We start from the raw sequence: 17,132 nt of genomic DNA, 5'->3' as shown, positions 1-17,132 counted from the left end.
CCAGGAAACTGGGTGTGGTTGACGGATGGGAAAAGTTGGAATCCTGGGTTACATACAGGTGGAGGTGTGTAAGGAGCAGGTGCCTAGCAGAGATCGAGGTCAGGATGATTAAGGAATCGAAGCCTTTGCTGCAAAGATAACTCCCATCCGTGTAAATCAAAAAATCTAATGTCACATGGTGGTGGTAGGAGAGGGGGGGGGGGGGGGGGGGATGGTTGTGGTTGTAGTGGGGAGGGGGGTGGGGAAGCAACCAAGGATCCAGTTGGCAGGGTTTATGACCAAAAATGAGCACACTGTGCTCAGCAGCGAGTTCTGTCATAGGGCAGTCAACTTTGCTCTTGGCAACACTTTTGTGGTGGCCATTTGTTCGAATGAACAGCCAGTTGGTGGTAATGCCCACATAAAAACTGTGAAGAAATTGCAGGTTTCAGAGGTGGCCCTTCAACAGGACAGGATAAGCCTGAGAGGGACTGGAGCATGATGTGCCAGGTAGGTGTATTGGACCAGTCTTGCACCTGGTTGTTCCACAGTGATATGGTCAACATGGCAAGGGCATGTGGGTGTGGCATATGAATGGACCAGGATGTTGTGTAGGTGGGTGGGTGGCAAAATACCAGTATGGGTTACAGCGGTGGAAAGCATTGGGGGTAGGATCTTCGTCATTTCTGAGCATGACGATAATTAGTCAATGTACACGATGAAAAGAAAAAGTTCTGGTATCGGCCACAACTGGGCATCGAGTGAATTGAGTGGCACCAAGTGAACATTTGTCTCAGTCTGGGACCCAAACCCAGATCTCCCGCTTTATGTAAGTGGTCACCTTACCCGCTCTGGCTATCTGAGTATGCTTATTGTGTGACCCAAACGTATCCAAAACAACAGAAATAATATATTATGAATATAACAGGGAAACATTCCACGCGGGAAAAATATATTTAAAAACAAAGATGATGTGACTTACCATACGAAAGCGCTGGCAGGTCGATAGAAACACAGACAGACACATACATACACACAAAATTCTAGCTTTCGCAACCAACGGTTGCTTCATCAGGAAAGAGGGAAGGAGAGGGAAAGACGAAAGGATGTGGGTTTTAAAGGAGAGGGTAAGGAGTCATTCCAATCCCGGGAGCGGAAAGACTTACCTTAGGGGGAAAAAAGGACGGGTATACACTCGCACACACACACACATATCCATCCACACATATACAGACACAAGCAGACATAAGGAATATGTCTTAAAGCAGGAAATCCAGGTTTGAGTTCCAGTCTGCCATAAATTTTCATTTAAATGCCCAATTGTGGAGGATGTCAGAATTTATTTCCTTTCATCAAGTACATGCATGGCTGCGTGACCAAGAGATATGTCAGAAAGAACAGACACCACACATATGAGTACAAGGTGGGATCAAGTATAAATGAGATTTTTGTTCCTGAACATCAACAGTTGGTAGGACTAGCCCCACATTTCTGCAATGCTTAGGCGGGACCATTAGAAGTGAGGAGAGCGTGCTGTTAGATATTTCCTTTCGTTTACTCAGTAACACTCACGATTTCTGAGCAACATTTGCACCCCTCCATTGCACAACAGATGATTATCAAATTTCTTGCTTTTGAAGGAGTTACAGCGGCGAAAATTTGCCAAAGACTGACTGCACAGTACGGTGATAAAACATTGTCAAGGATGCACGTGTTTGTCTGGCATAAAAAGTTCAAGGAAAGACAACAATGTGTGGAAAATCAGCAACACAATCACCATCCTCGGACCAGCATTACAGACAAAAAAATTTGTGTGGTTAAAGACAATATTGACGATTGACGGGCGATAGTATCAGAAATTGCACAAAAAGTCAGAATCAGTTATGGAGGCTGTCAAGCAATCATCACAAATGACCTACAGTTCTGTAAAGTGTGTTCCAGATGGGTCCCTAAACTTCTGGCCAAAAATCTGAAGTTGAGACGTTTGGAGGTCTGTCAGAGGCTTACACCAAGGTTTGCGAAAGAAGGTGAAGCATTTTCGAGTCCGATCGTCACCTGCGACAAAACACGGGCTCACCACTACACACCAGAATCAAAACGAGCCAATAAGCAGTGGCTGAGGAAAGGGGAGGCAGCACCAGTGAAAGCCAAGACTCAACCGTCAGCTGGTGAGGTTCTTTCAACCACTTTTTTCGATCAGCAAGACATTTTGCCAATCGATTTTTTGTGCGAGCAACGCACAATCAATGCCGCTTACTACTGCGAACTGTCGAACAAAGCAAGAGCTGCATATCGCCGCAAAAGACGAGACCAATACATTCGACAGGTCATCCTCCTTCACGACAATGCGCGACCCCATACTGCAGCTGTAACTGTCTCCGAGCTACAGGTTATGCACTGGACTACAATTTATCATCCTCCTTACACCCCGGACTTACCACCCTGCAATTTCCATTTATTCGGACAGGTTAAAGAAACTCTAGGAGGGCGACAATTTGAATATGACAAGAATGTGGAAGACTTCGTGCGTAACTGGCTGGTGACACGACCCAGTTCTTTTTACGAGGTCATCAAAAAGCTGCCCATACACTGGGACAAATGCATATCCAAATCAGGAGACTATGTGGAAAAATAAATTATAATTGCCTTGAATTTTTCAATAAATGAATTTAAATAAAAAATAAAATCCCGTTTATATTTGATCCACCCTCGTAATCAATGCCCTGGGATTGGATACGGATCACTTGCTTCAGTCCAGGGTAATACTGGGTAATGAGGGTGGCTCTCATTTTCAGCTGGGTTTTGGGCACAGAAAGAGGATTCAAAGAGTGTGAGGATATGGCACGAGAAAGCTGTTCACAGTCTATGTTTCGGGGGATAGTGCCTGTCTGTGAAGGCCTTGAAGACCTGCACCACACTGGGCAAGTAAATTCTCATCCCTATGAATCCATGGGTGGCCATCTTTAAGGAGATGACTTTTTGGTATGGAAGGTATTGCAGATGGTTAATGATCTTGATACGGACAAAAGTACAGATGGAGGAGGAGAAGGAGGAGGAGATTAGTGTTTAATGTCCAGTTGACAATGAGGTTATTAGAGACAGAGCACAAGTTTGGATTAGGGAATGGGTGGCGCCCTTTCAAAGGATCCATCCTGGCATTTGCCTGGTATGATTCAGAGAAAGCACAGAAAACCTAAATAAAGATGAACGAACACAGGTTTGAACTGTCATCCTCCTAAACACGGGTCATCCAGTAATCTAAGCACTGTCCCACCTTGCTCAGTCAAGTGCAGATGGAGACATCAGAGAGATAGAGAAGTCAATGTCCAGAAAGATGGCATGTTGGGCTGATAAGGACCAGGTGAAGCGAGTGGGACAGAAGGCATCATGGCTATGGAGGCGCCTCTCCGAGCTTTCAGCCATCCTTCGTTACCTATGCTCTTTAAATTATACAGAAGCAGGTTTTTACAACCAATGAAAATTCGTACTTAATTTGTTAGCTACATGTGGAAATAGAGAAAGAGAGAGAGAGAAAGAGAGAGAGAGAGAGAGAGACGATTCTGCAATATTCATTTATCACAATTCCGCCAGACGCATTGATGGAAGCTGCTGTACTACTGACATGCTTCATTTCACTTACATCTGGTGGAATCACAGGTTGCAGTACGACATCTACAGATGGAAGATTTAAGGCTGACTGGCTGTCAGCCCACTCTGACTTTTGTTTGACAGCTGGAATGGTCTGTGGAGTGATCGAGTTATTTGTTCGTGAGGCTTACTCGGGCTCCAGGTAGAGTGACATTCTGCATACAGCTATGAGTCTAAACGACCACCATAAATTGAGTTATTTTAATTCTGATTGTATTCACTGTAGTCGTGGAGATTTTACAACATCTGCTGCTCTTAAAATCTACGCATCACTTATTTTGTGTTTCAGTGTGTGTAATGAAGTGTTAATAGATGACTACAAAACTGGTGATGGAGGAGGTTCCAGTTTAAAATAGAAAGCACAGCTACCATGCATGTGAATTTTTTTGACTCGTGGCAACAACAACATAGTTAACATTATGAGTTGGTGAAACACTTGACCACTGCAGCTCACCAGCAGCTGCAATCCCTTTCAACAGCTTACAAGCCATTTAACAACACACAAAAGGACTGGGATGTTTACCAAAAGCAGCTAGCACTACATATCCAGGCAAGTGACATTCAGCAACCATGGCGGCACCAATCTTTCTCTTATCCACCGACACCACCTGCATTACTTCATGCAGGAACTGGTCAGAATCGTCACTGCTAGCTTATCTGGACATTTATACTTTGCTGACAGGAAGTTTTTCTACTTAAATGCATATGGTCATAGCTCAATTAGAATATTTGCAATGCCATAAATCAGACTCAGAAAGTTACAAATAGGGAGATTGTATCTCATCCCACCCTGGTACAAATATACACACGTATGTCTTACATTTGTCAGATCTGTCATTAGCAGACGTGTTGCCCATATTTTTGAAATTTCTCGAGCCACCCAGTGAACATTTTTCACTGATTTTATAGTGCGTACAAAGGCCACAGCAAAGATAAACAAAGTGTGATGGGTACTAATTCAGTACACATGTCTCACCCAGTGGAGGCCCACCAGCCCTAATTCAGACCTTACGTGATCCAGAGGTATGGGACCTGACATATTCAGTTAATGCATAGTTGTCCAGACTCTTTCACTTTACCTCCATGTCAGGAGTGCCCTTATTCGATTGGAGTGCGGACAGTATTTTCGTAAGGGAAACGTAGCAGAAGCACCTCAGATCCAAAAAGTACCTGGCCACAAAATTTTACAACTCAGATTGACAACATTACAGGAAGTGATTGTGCAATGGTTCAACAAAAAAATATTGTTATACATGGAAATCGGAAAAGTACCTGTTAAATTCTTATGTGATACACGTGTGTCTGTTTCTACGATCATTTGACATACTGGGAGAGTATGCGATTCAAACTGTAGTTTCATGGGCATCATGAAATTCCTTTAATAGATCACATGAAGCTCTCTGAGAAGTGTAAACATGTAAAAATGATAATGCATTCTCTTGTGGTCATTGATCCTTCTGCACAAATTATTTTTTGACTTAGAGCCTATCTGTGTTATACTGTTAATAACATCCAGTCTTGAGTGCTGTGTGAAGAAACTTTCCCAATTTGCATTTTTGCCCTGACTAGGAACAGCCTAAAATTTTCAGGAACATATTTTTTTAAAAACCTACAACAGTGCCGTGTTTTTCTAAAGCCCTCTAGAGTCTGCTGGCCCTCAGAGATGAAATGAAATTGGAATTAGACAGGTCATAACAATAGCAAGTGTTTTTGTACATTCCCTTTGGTCAGGTTGCCTCCCCCTTACTAGTCACAAGTATACCAAGTGGCACGATACACCCATGTGGTGACTTTAAATTAACTGTCAGTGCCTTATCACAGTCCGATGAACTCTCTTCCAAATTATTTGGTGGCCAATTCTTTTCAAAAACTGGACCGGCAGACACTTATTTCCAGTTTGCTTTTCATTTACTATAATGTTGTTCCACCAAGAATCGACGGAAGATTCCGTTAACCTATTTCCAGCTTTCGTTGGTCCGTGAATTCGAGACAATATTGGCATTAAATACTTACTTTGGCCTTTGCCAGTATAATAGGTTGCCTTTTGGGTAATCAGTGCACTCACTATTTTTGGAAGTTTTGGTCGACAGCTCATTTTGTCAGTCTCCTGTTGTCACTTGCCTACAACTACATCCAAGTCAGCAAAATTACATATTATGCTCAGTTTAACTCTCAGGCAGCTTCCACGCCCCATTTTTTTAACCATTTACATCACAAAGGTATTCCTTTAAAATGGTGAACGTCTTGTTAACAGGCATTTCAAACTGTCAAAAATGTCCGCAGACAGCCCACTTCAGCCTCGGTTGCCATTGGTTTTGGCAGCAGACGCATCTCTTTGCAGTGTCGGAGCTGTCATTTCCCCTAAGTTCCCGGACAGTTCCAAGAAACCTACAGTGTTCATTTGCGGAGCCTTAAATTGGGCTCGAGGGCATTATTCACAAAATGAGAAAAAAAGCACTGGCTACCATTTTATCATTTTTGAAGTACATACATCCTGTATTTTGGTTTATGGAAATGAATTTCATTTTGCTACAGACCACAAGCCTTTGCTGTTTTTGTCTGGGCCAGAGGCTAAAATGCTGGAAAGACTGGCTTATCATCTTTGTTGTTGGGCTTTTTCTTATCCAATTACTGTTACATCATACATTATTTCTTGTCCTGTCGAGATTCTAATTCAGACGCCACTTATGGACTTCAATTGAGTCCACAGTTGTAATATTGACTCTCAGGTCGAAAAACCTTACGTGGATTTCTCGATAAGTTCCAGGAAATTCTAAGTGGCGTTCCAGTAGTATTCCTCATTACATCCGAGTGGTACAGTCTGCCAAATTGCAGGCCTCTGCACTGCCATACCTTCACCGTATTTTCACACTATGACGCAAATTCCAAATCTGCCAAGTCACCCTCATACCGATGACAAATGCCAGGGGGTGCTGCCTGTGACTGCGCAGTTACACTACCTACAAAAATGGTTCAAATGGCTCTGAGCACTATGGGACTTAACATCTATGGTCATCAGTCCCCTAGAACTTAGAACTACTTAAACCTAACTAACCTAAGGACATCACACAACACCCAGCCATCTCGAGGCAGAGAAAATCCCTGACCCCGCCGGGATTCGAACCCGGGAACCCGGGCGTGGGAAGCGAGAACGCTACCGCACGACCACGAGATGCGGGCTTACACTACCTACACCTCTTTCGTCAGCCCCACAGGGGGATCTTCTGATTTAACATCTCACTCACTGTTACATGTACTGACCGCAAACGGATGGTGGCACACGGCTGTTTGGCCAGTCGGGCATATCAGCCAGCATCTCCACAGTCATCTTCCCCCTGGCTGGAATCTACTCAGCTGTGTGACTACCTGCAGGCAGATTTTTGGGGGGAGTCATGTGGCTCATCCTCATTTACTTCTTTTTCCCATTTTTCCAATGTCATTAGGTTGCAGCAGACAACAATGATGGCAATAACTACTACTACAACCACGTCCCCTAGAATTTTTTTTTTTCTATTGAAGGTGCTTCCCACACTTTTGTCACAGATAATGAGCTGCAGTTTACACGGGTTGCCTTCTGACAAATCTGCACCTGTAATGGCATCGAAAACCTCACAACTTCTCTGCATCGTCCCATCTCTTAACAGCCAGAAGTTTTGTCTCTACCTTCAACAAACAAATGACAATGAGTACAAGGACAGCCACATTCGAACCAGCTATTAAAACACTTTCCTAGCTTCTTACAGAGCAATATCCTTTTGCAGCCACAGGCAGAGTTGCGGCACGGGTGCCCCGTCGGACGCGGCTCCGACATTTTCTGCCGCCACTTCCTTCGAGTCGAAGAAGCTATGTCTTTTTGTGGAAGTGCTCCACCTCGTCACATACCTTTGGGTGACTGCAGCAGCAGCAGTCACTTCTGCACTGTGTTTTCAAGCATCTCACAAAGGACGTCGGGACATGTTGTCGTCCCATCTCCTTCGTACCAACTACTGGAGGCCCCCACGGACTTCACTCTAATTTCCCCATCATTAGAGTCACCAGTCCTTCCAGCGTGGGGGCATTCAATAAGTAATGCAACATACTTATTTTCTGGAAGCAGGTGGGTTTTGAGGTTCCAATACATCATTTTATTCCCCACTATTTTGGCTACAAAACCCTTCTTTTTCAACACAATATCCGTTCAGTGCGACAGCCTTATGCCACCAAACTGGGAAGACTTTTAGGTCCACACGGTACCACTTCCCTGGTCAACATCGGATCCAACATCATGCTGCATCAATAATCTCCCCATAATATACGAATTGCTTCCCACGAAGTGCAACCTTCATTGAGCCAAACAAATGGATGCTGGAATGTGTGAGATCCAGGTTGCAGGGTGGATGAAGAAGAACAATCCAATGAAGTTCCGTGAGCTCCTCTCTGGAGTGCAGACTTGTGTGAGGCCTTACTCCGTCACAGATAATGAAAGGGTCATTAACATTTTTCTGGTAGCGAGCACACTTAAGTCGTTTAGTCAGCTTCCTGACGGTAGCATAATACACTTCAGAGTTGATCGTTGCACAGTTAAGGAGAAGATCAAACAGAATAGTCTCTTCAGAGTCCCAGAAGACTGTAACAACGATTTCACCGGCTGAGGATGATGATTCCAACATCTATTTGGAGAAGAGGTGGTGTGCCGCCAGTCTACGGACTGCCGCTTTGTCTCCGGTTCGAAGTAATTAACTCACGTCTCATCGTGTGTGAAGGTGTGTGACGAAAATTGTCACAATCGGCATCATAACACACAAGAAGCTCCCCACAGGTGGTCCTTTGTTCTAGTTTAAGGTCTTATATTAGGTGATGAGGAACCCGACGGGCACACATTTTTGAGGACCCCAACTGGTTGACGAGTGTGCAGGCACTACCAACATAGGTGTACAGTTGTGAAGCGAGGTGTTTGATTGTGACCCACTGATCATCTCGAGTGGGAGCATCTGCACATTGCAATACTGCACGAGTCACAGCTGTGTGTGGTCGGCTGGCACGTGAGAGACAGTATAGTATAGGATTGCAGGACCTCGGTGTGATAGTAACAGATGCCTCGGTCAACGACTCACTGTGCTTTTGGTCACTGCCGGGTCTCTGTTGACGAGGAGGAGGAGGAGGAGGAGGAGGATCGACAATGAGGTCATTAAAGATTAGGTGGAAGTTCGAACTAGGGAAGTGTTGGGAAGGAAATTGGCTGTGCCCTTGCAAAGGAAATATTTGCTGAAGTGATTTAGGGAAATGATGGAAAACCTAAATCAGGATGGTCGGATGCATGTTTGAACGATCATCCTCCTGAATGTGAGTCCAGTGTGCAAACCACTGCGCCACCTCACTCGGTGTCTCTGTAGACATTCTGCACGAACCAAAGAACATCTGCAATACTCTGCTACTCCGCCAAAAGAAACTCGGTGACAGCTCCCTGCTTGGAACTCACCAGATGCCATTTTGAAGGCTATCATACCACTGCCACCCACTGGAACTTCATGAAACTATAGGGGCTGAAGCAGGAACATTATAGAATGTCTTACAACAAATTCTGCATTTTTTTCAACCAAAATTGGCTGAGAAAAACAAAATGTGTTGTATTACTTTTTGAATGTCCCTCGTATATCAGGTATTTATTTGCTCGTTACCACTGTAAAAGAGCATGTATTGTCCATAAACGTCAGAACTTCAAATAGTAATCACTGTAGAAACACTGTTCCAAGAAGGGATACAAATGCTGACTAAACTGAAATAGACATGAAGAGTTTCTAAAGAACAACTCAACAATACATGATAGGGCTCAAACCACAGTAACTGGTAGCTGTACTAACACTTCTGAAGATGCATTATAAAAAAGGCTTCAATCAACACATTAGTGTTGGCAGTATACCTTCACTATGCGACTCAGTGTTGGAATCAATTCCATCAGATCATGTTCACACATGATTTCCTTGGAAGGTGTTGCATGTTCATGAGATATAATATCATAAGCCACATGTAGATTAGCTCCCCCATCCTCAAACTGTTTGAATGTGAAACCAGTTATCTTTATTTTTTTTCATTTGTGGAAGTGCAGCTAAATAGTTTCTAGTAATTACACATAGTGCACCTCCAAATACTGTAGCAGCATCTCGCTGACTCCCACTTACATCATTTAGTTGGGTTTTTTTGTCACAAATAGTACTGACTGCCTCCATTGCCAAACTGTTAGTGAGACTGCCATTGTTGTGGAATATAGGCAGGTCATTCACAGATGAATGGATTCAAAAGAATGGTTAACTAAAGAGAATGGAAGGATTTCGAAGGAACGGTCATACACTGCTAGGTCTCATTCCTTGAATGACTGCGGCTGGTCCTCACTCCAGGAAAAGTCGCAGCCTGCCTCGTTCCCGCCTCTTGTCTCATTCTTTTTGAGACAGTCACTCATTCCACATTCCGTATAATTATATAACTTATATAAAGATTAAGTTGTATGACACACATACTTTTTTTCAGGTTTCATCTGCTTAATTTAATATCTTGTTTTTAAGATAACTTTATATATTTTTTTAAATTTTACTGTAAGAAATTTCATATACAAATTGCAATTTTCGCATTCTTCCAAAAATAAAACCTGATGCTTAGGGGGCTTCTCATTTTTCAAGTTAGGTGTTTCCTTTGTGCTGCCACCTACTTTAGTTTCTTTGCACAAAAAATTGACATGTTTGTGATTTATGCTCCACAAGAAAAGGGGAAGGGGTGCCTCTCCATTTGAAAAATAGTAGAACGGCATAAAATCGCACTTTCTTTTCATCTCAAAAAATGTTCACAAGCACCATTTTAGCAAAAAATTATATTACTTTCATTTTTAGTATCAATACTGTATTGCTGCATTAAATTTAATGATATAACCTGTAAACCTACTAGTTATTAAGTCTGTGAGGCAAATATACTCCTGGAAATTGAAATAAGAACACCGTGAATTCATTGTCCCAGGAAGGGGAAACTTTATTGACACATTCCTGGGGTCAGATACATCACATGATCACACTGACAGAACCACAGGCACATAGACACAGGCAACAGAGCATGCACAATGTCGGCACTAGTACAGTGTATATCCACTTTTCGCAGCAATGCAGGCTGCTATTCTCCCATGGAGACGATCGTAGAGATGCTGGATGTAGTCCTGTGGAACGGCTTGCCATGCCATTTCCACCTGGCGACTCAGTTGGACCAGCGTTCGTGCTGGACGTGCAGACCGCGTGAGACGACGCTTCATCCAGTCCCAAACATGCTCAATGGGGGACAGATCCGGAGATCTTGCTGGCCAGGGTAGCTGACTTACACCTTCTAGAGCACGTTGAGTGACACGGGATACATGCAGACGTGCATTGTCCTGTTGGAACAGCAAGTTCCCTTGCCGATCTAAGAATGGTAGAACAATGGGTTAGATGACGGTGTGGATGTACCGTGCACTATTCAGTGTCCCCTCGACGATCACCAGTGGTGTACGGCCAGTGTAGGAGATCGCTCCCCACACCATGATGCCGGGTGTTGGCCCTGTGTGCCTCGGTCGTATGCAGTCCTGATTGTGGCGCTCACCTGCACGGCGCCAAACACGCATACGACCATCACTGGCACCAAGGCAGAAGCGACTCTCATCGCTGAAGACGACACGTCTCCATTCGTCCCTCCATTCACGCCTGTCGCGACACCACTGGAGGCGGGCTGCACGATGTTGGGGCGTGAGCGGAAGACGGCCTAACGGTGTGCGGGACCGTAGCCCAGCTTCATGGAGACGGTTGCGAATGGTCCTCGCCGATACCCCAGGAGCAACAGTGTCCCTAATTTGCTGGGAAGTGGCGGTGCGGTCCCCTACGGCACTGCGTAGGATCCTACGGTCTTGGGGTGCATCCGTGCGTCGCTGGGGTCCGGTCCCAGATCGACGGGCACGTGCACCTTCCGCCGCCCACTGGCGACAACATCGATGTACTGTGGAGACCTCACGCCCCACGTGTTGAGCAATTCGGCGGTACGTCCACCCGGCCTCCTGCATGCCCACTATACGCCCTCGCTCAAAGTCCGTCAACTGCACATACGGTTCACGTCCACGCTGTCGCGGCATGCTACCAGTGTTAAAGACTGCGATGGAGCTCCGTATGCCACGGCAAACTGGCTGACACTGACGGCGGCGGTGCACAAATGCTGCGCAGCTAGCGCCATTCGACGGCCAACACCGCGGTTCCTGGTGTGTCCGCTGTGCCGTGCGTGTGATCATTGCTTGTACAGCCGTCTCGCAGTGTCCGGAGCAAGTATGGTGGGTCTGACACACCGGTGTCAATGTGTTCTTTTTTCCATTTCCAGGAGTGTATGATGAGAAAATCACATTATCTTCTAAACATATGTATTCTTTAATGAAGTCTTTTTGTGCTTTGAAACCTTAAGGAGATACTCAGACACAAACTGAAGTACGTATAGCTTCTATTCCCTCCTCCTCCTCCTCTTCTTCTTCTTCTTCTTCTTCTTCTTCTAAGTGTTCCATGAACTTGACGCCTGTCTTTATCAGGTACAGGTAATTTATAAGGTTTAGTTTGGTGACCAAGAATAGACTGGTGACATCTTCGTTTACATGTCACTAGAATCTGCATTAAGGAACTTGTCACACGAATCTGACTGTTTAAATATGCTCTTATTTTATTAAAACCAAGCAATTCAATCCTGTTAGTCATAATGTTTGGGATCTCATTGATTCCTACTTGAATCCTAATTGAATCCTGTTGGTTCTGCTTCATGATTCACTGTTGTTACAGTTTTTATTTTTTATTCAGAGGATTAAGGTGACAGAACAAGGGACAGGAACAATTAATGATATTTCATGTTTAGTAAAGCCACACGCAGAATATCATTATCGACAATCGGATAAATACATGTGAAGTTTTGAAATAATTCTTAAGTTCAAATACAGAGTTTTGGCTTCTGAAGAAGCAAAGGATCATACTTTGATACATATAGTGATAAGGAAAATACAAACAAAGCACGGCAGTCTATTCTTGTGCTCATAATCCAGTTCATCATGGAACAGAAAGTTTTTCAGTACATAAATTGTTTTCGTCGTCCACCTTGCACGGTGGGCTCCTTTCGAGGACAGAAAGATATTCCATGAGCTGGTCTTTCAAGAACAGAATTCACAGTTAATTCAAAAAATATCAATAAAGGGTGTTTCACAATGATCATTCGAACCAAAAAAGTCAAGTAAACACAGTCTCTAAAACACATACTTTAAGAGCTATGAGCAATTCTTGATCTTCAATACTGTGAAACAAATCTTTTCTACTCCAAGCTCTTTGCTTTCCATATTTTGGGAACTGGTAGTATGGACCAATACAAGAAAAGAAAGTCCAGTAAACATGTGCTCTAAAATGCATACCTTAACAGCTATGAGCACTTGTTCATCTTCACTACTTTGAAACACAACTCTTTTAGCAAAATTTTTTCATCAAGAGACATGTACCTCTAAAAGGAGTCGTATTTTATGCCACTGTGACAGAGACAAATGATTTCACAGGAAAGTCATTCAGCGCGAGTTTCATGAAACACTTTTTCCTGTTCTTTTCCAAAGTAAGTTAAACAACTGAAATATGCATAAAAATCAGCAGCACTAAACGGGTTTTGGATTATTCTTTTCTTTTCTTTCAAATACATTTGTACGTAAAATGTATCTTTCAAGTACATAAATACATAATTTACTGATTTGTTGCTTTTCATATCTGTTTGACTCTCATCTGTTAATGGCTGCCAGTGCTTGCTCAGAAGTTCTCTTTCTTAAATAACTGATAGGTCATTCCATTCATATGTTTTGGGGCACTTTTCAACTGCCAACTGATAAAAAACTGTTTATCTTTTTTGATTGTTAAGATCTCCAAAGCAATGACGTATGCTAATTCGTCAAAGATTTAAAAAATTCTTGTCTCCTTTCACTTATTAAGTTTTGACGATCTCCTGGCACATTTACGTAGTTGCTGCCATTGCCGATACAAACTTCCTCATTTTGCAGTATCTCAGCTCCTGTGTCGGAAGGTGTCAATTTTCCATATAAATCTTCATTTCTCGCACAGTATGACACTTTGATGCATAGTTACTTTTCACATCCACAAACTGTAAAACAAAACTACACTTGTGTCCAAAATTGAAGTAACAAACCACTATTTCCCCTTCCTGTGTCTAATTCATGATATAATCGTAGAAACTGTCAATAGCTGTCCGTACAATCGTGTCCTGCATGGAAGATGGCATTGTGGTCAACAGACAACCACACCAGTGGTAACGTCAGGGAAACTATGAAACGGGATAGTGTTTGCCAGGTAGTCTCACATCCACGATTGCAGTGGACACAGTCACAGATGGCGGAGTATGGCACAGAATAGATGCCCACCAGACTCTCTCTGGTGAAGGGCAATGGGAAAGAATGGAAGCAGGACAGTTGCAAACTGATGTGGCACAATGGCTTAATGTGAATTATTCTGTTGTTTTTTGGATTTAGCAACAGTTTTTAGAGATTGAAACTGTATCCCAAAGACCAGGGCAGTGCTGACCATGAGTAACATTAGAAAGAGAGAACCATTATTTGGCTATAGGAGCACAATGGTACTGCCTCAGTACTGCACAGCAACTGGCGTCTGACATTGTGCATCCACTGGATATGTTGTATCAAGCCAAACGGTGTACAGAAGGCTTCAGAAGAGTGGCCTTTACTGTCAGAGACATGTTCTATGTGTACCTCTGACAGGTCTTCACAGAAGGGAACACGTAGAGTGGAGCTGTCAAAATGCCACCTGGACAGTCAACAGTTGGCCAAGATTGTTTGCACAGATGAATCCTAATTTGATCCGGACAGTGATACTCAATGGATTCGTGTTTGGAGTGAATGTGGAAGATGATTTTGGGACCCAACCATTGTGTAAAGAGACCGGTATCGAGGGGGATCCCTAATGGTGTGAGCACGGATTATACTGACCACTTGAACATCTCTTTGTGAAACTGTACGGTTAAATCGGCAAGACTCAACTGCTGTAAGGTATCGTGAAGAGATCTTGGGGCCTCATGTGCAGTTGTTGGTAGGTGCTGTGGGCTCAGACTTGCTCAACCTCATAGAGCATGCATGGTTGATGTTTTCTTGGAAACAGAAGATATTGCATGCAAGACGTAGCCTGTCTGCTCTTCCGATTTGAATTCCATGAAGCATGTCTGGAAAGCACTACAGAGGTACGTTTCATCATATCAGCATCCATCAACCACTCCTCAACCACAGGAAGACTGGCTGTTATTGCCCCAACATGAGACTGATGACATCATTCATAGCATGCACCACCGTTGACAGGTCTGCATTTCTGCCAGAGATGGTCACACCCCATACTGAGCCCATTAACAACATGTTGGAATATGTGCGTAAATCCGTTAAGTAGGTAAAAATGAAGAACATTTTTGTCTACCTTTATTCATGTTGCAGTTGTTGTTCTTTATATTGTTTCTAGTTTCCTATCACCTGATTATATTGTTTTATGCCAAAATAAATGCAACCTTGCAAAATTTTGGATTCTTGCTTTAATTTTGGACACCGGTGTATTAATGTTGGCATGACAGACGATAGTTTACTTCCAGTTACTTCAAGTTGGTAATGCCAACACAAATTTATAATTTTATGTAAATGAACTGAAAACCAAAACATTGTACTTGCTATGATTACAAGCTTCCTTCAAAAGTGGATTAAGTTTGGGATGTCCTCACTGGGTCGCAAACGCGTTCTGTATTTCACATTTCCATTCAGCTTGTTCCATGCCCTCTCTTACTGGCTTATGGTCACTGGCCCATTACATCACCCAACTAATGTGATGCGTGCCGAGAACCCATTCAGCTAAGGAAATCTAAGTACACAACTTTTCTACATTAGATAACCTATGAATTTATCATGCAGAGGAAATACTTGTGCATACTTAATATTTTTTTTTCAGGAAATTTATCTACAACCCCTACACACACAATTACAGAAAAAAGGAATGGTTCACGAATAAAAATGAATGGTCTCCAAAAAGAAACAATCAACATTGAGCTACCGGGTGAGGCAAAAGTGTCGATATGCTGCTACAAAAGTTGAACAGTGTGGGGAGTCATAATGGCGTCTGGTATGGATTGTCTATAGGTAGGGACGCAACTTACAGGATACAGGAGCTATTGCGACAGTGGGAGCCATCTTAAAATCAGCCATTCCGGATTTGGGTTACGCGTTTCAAATGGGAAGGGGGTCATGTGGCACATCATTTTGATCTGACTCTTTCTCAGGAATACATAGGTGAAATCTGTTATAAAATATCTTTATTTTTGTAGGAGCTATGATCTGTTTAAGTTTGAAATTGCAAGGTGGTGATCAATTCTGTTTACTGTTGCAGGTGATTGACAATGGCACTTACACAGCAGGAACATAGTAGTGGATGAAGTACCAGAGGGATTACTGCCGACTTCAATGCCCAGCATCCTGAGAGAAATGAAATTTCACATATGACAGTACCCAGGTTATTGGATAAATTTGATGTAACAGGTTCTGTGGTGAACAAGCCACTCAGCGGATGTCCAAGAACAGCCACCAATGAGTAGACTGCAAGAGCAATCATGGCATCATTTGTGAAAAGTCTACTCTGCTCCCACAGGTGTTCCACACACACCAATGGCACACATACAATTAAAGTTGCAACATCATCTCTCGGAGAATGAACCTGATTTGTGGGTGCAGTTTGCAGAATGGGCTTTGGCTCAGTGTATCAGCAATTCAAACTTCTTATACAGGTATTGTTCAGTGACGAAGCTAATTTCTTTGTGCAAGGAGAAGTAAGCAAACAGAATCATCATCACTGGTCAGATGCAAATCCCTGATGGGCAGATCCCTGTAGAGGTGCTGGTGGTGAAAAAATGATGGTTTGGTGTGGGATTTGGGACACAAGAATTGTGGGTCCAGTGTTTACTAATGGAACTTCAAATGGGGAGAGGTATTTATCACACTCCGTATTTATGGGTTTCTAACACTGTTCAAAACGTAGAGTGATTTGCCAACCTTCTTCCAACAATACGGTGCACCTACCTGCTACGCTACTGAAGTCAGACAGTTTCTGGATGAACAGTTTACAGGTCACTGAATACATAGGAAGAGTCTTATCAAATGGCCACCACAGTTCCCTGATCTTACACCTCTTGACTTTTATCTGTGCGGACATTTGAAATCAACTGTGTATGAGGTACAAATCAACAATGTAGCCCACCTTTGCGGGCATATTGAGAAGATGTTTGCCTCTATTGACCATAGATTCTGCAATGTGTGCAGCAGGACCGGTAAAAAGGACTCCGATTGTATGTGCAGCACCATGGAGCTCATTTTGAGCATATGCTGTAATGCTAATTCTGACAAGTGACCTACACTTTAACAGGTCTTAACTTCTATACAAATAAAGATATCTTAAAACAGATTT

General features: G+C 43.2%; 1 protein-coding gene across 2 annotated transcripts in view; it reads right to left on the bottom strand.

The window, feature by feature from the left end:
• Positions 1-17,132, bottom strand: part of LOC126460849 (ubiquitin-protein ligase E3B) — a 297,274-nt gene that overhangs the window by 163,458 nt on the left and 116,684 nt on the right. The window lies entirely within an intron of this gene.

The sequence above is a fragment of the Schistocerca serialis genome, chromosome 1 (assembly GCF_023864345.2).
Source record: "Schistocerca serialis cubense isolate TAMUIC-IGC-003099 chromosome 1, iqSchSeri2.2, whole genome shotgun sequence".
NCBI lineage: Eukaryota > Metazoa > Arthropoda > Insecta > Orthoptera > Acrididae > Schistocerca > Schistocerca serialis.
The sequence above is the reverse complement of the archived record's forward strand: the minus strand, read 5'-3'. Positions and strand labels throughout refer to the sequence as shown.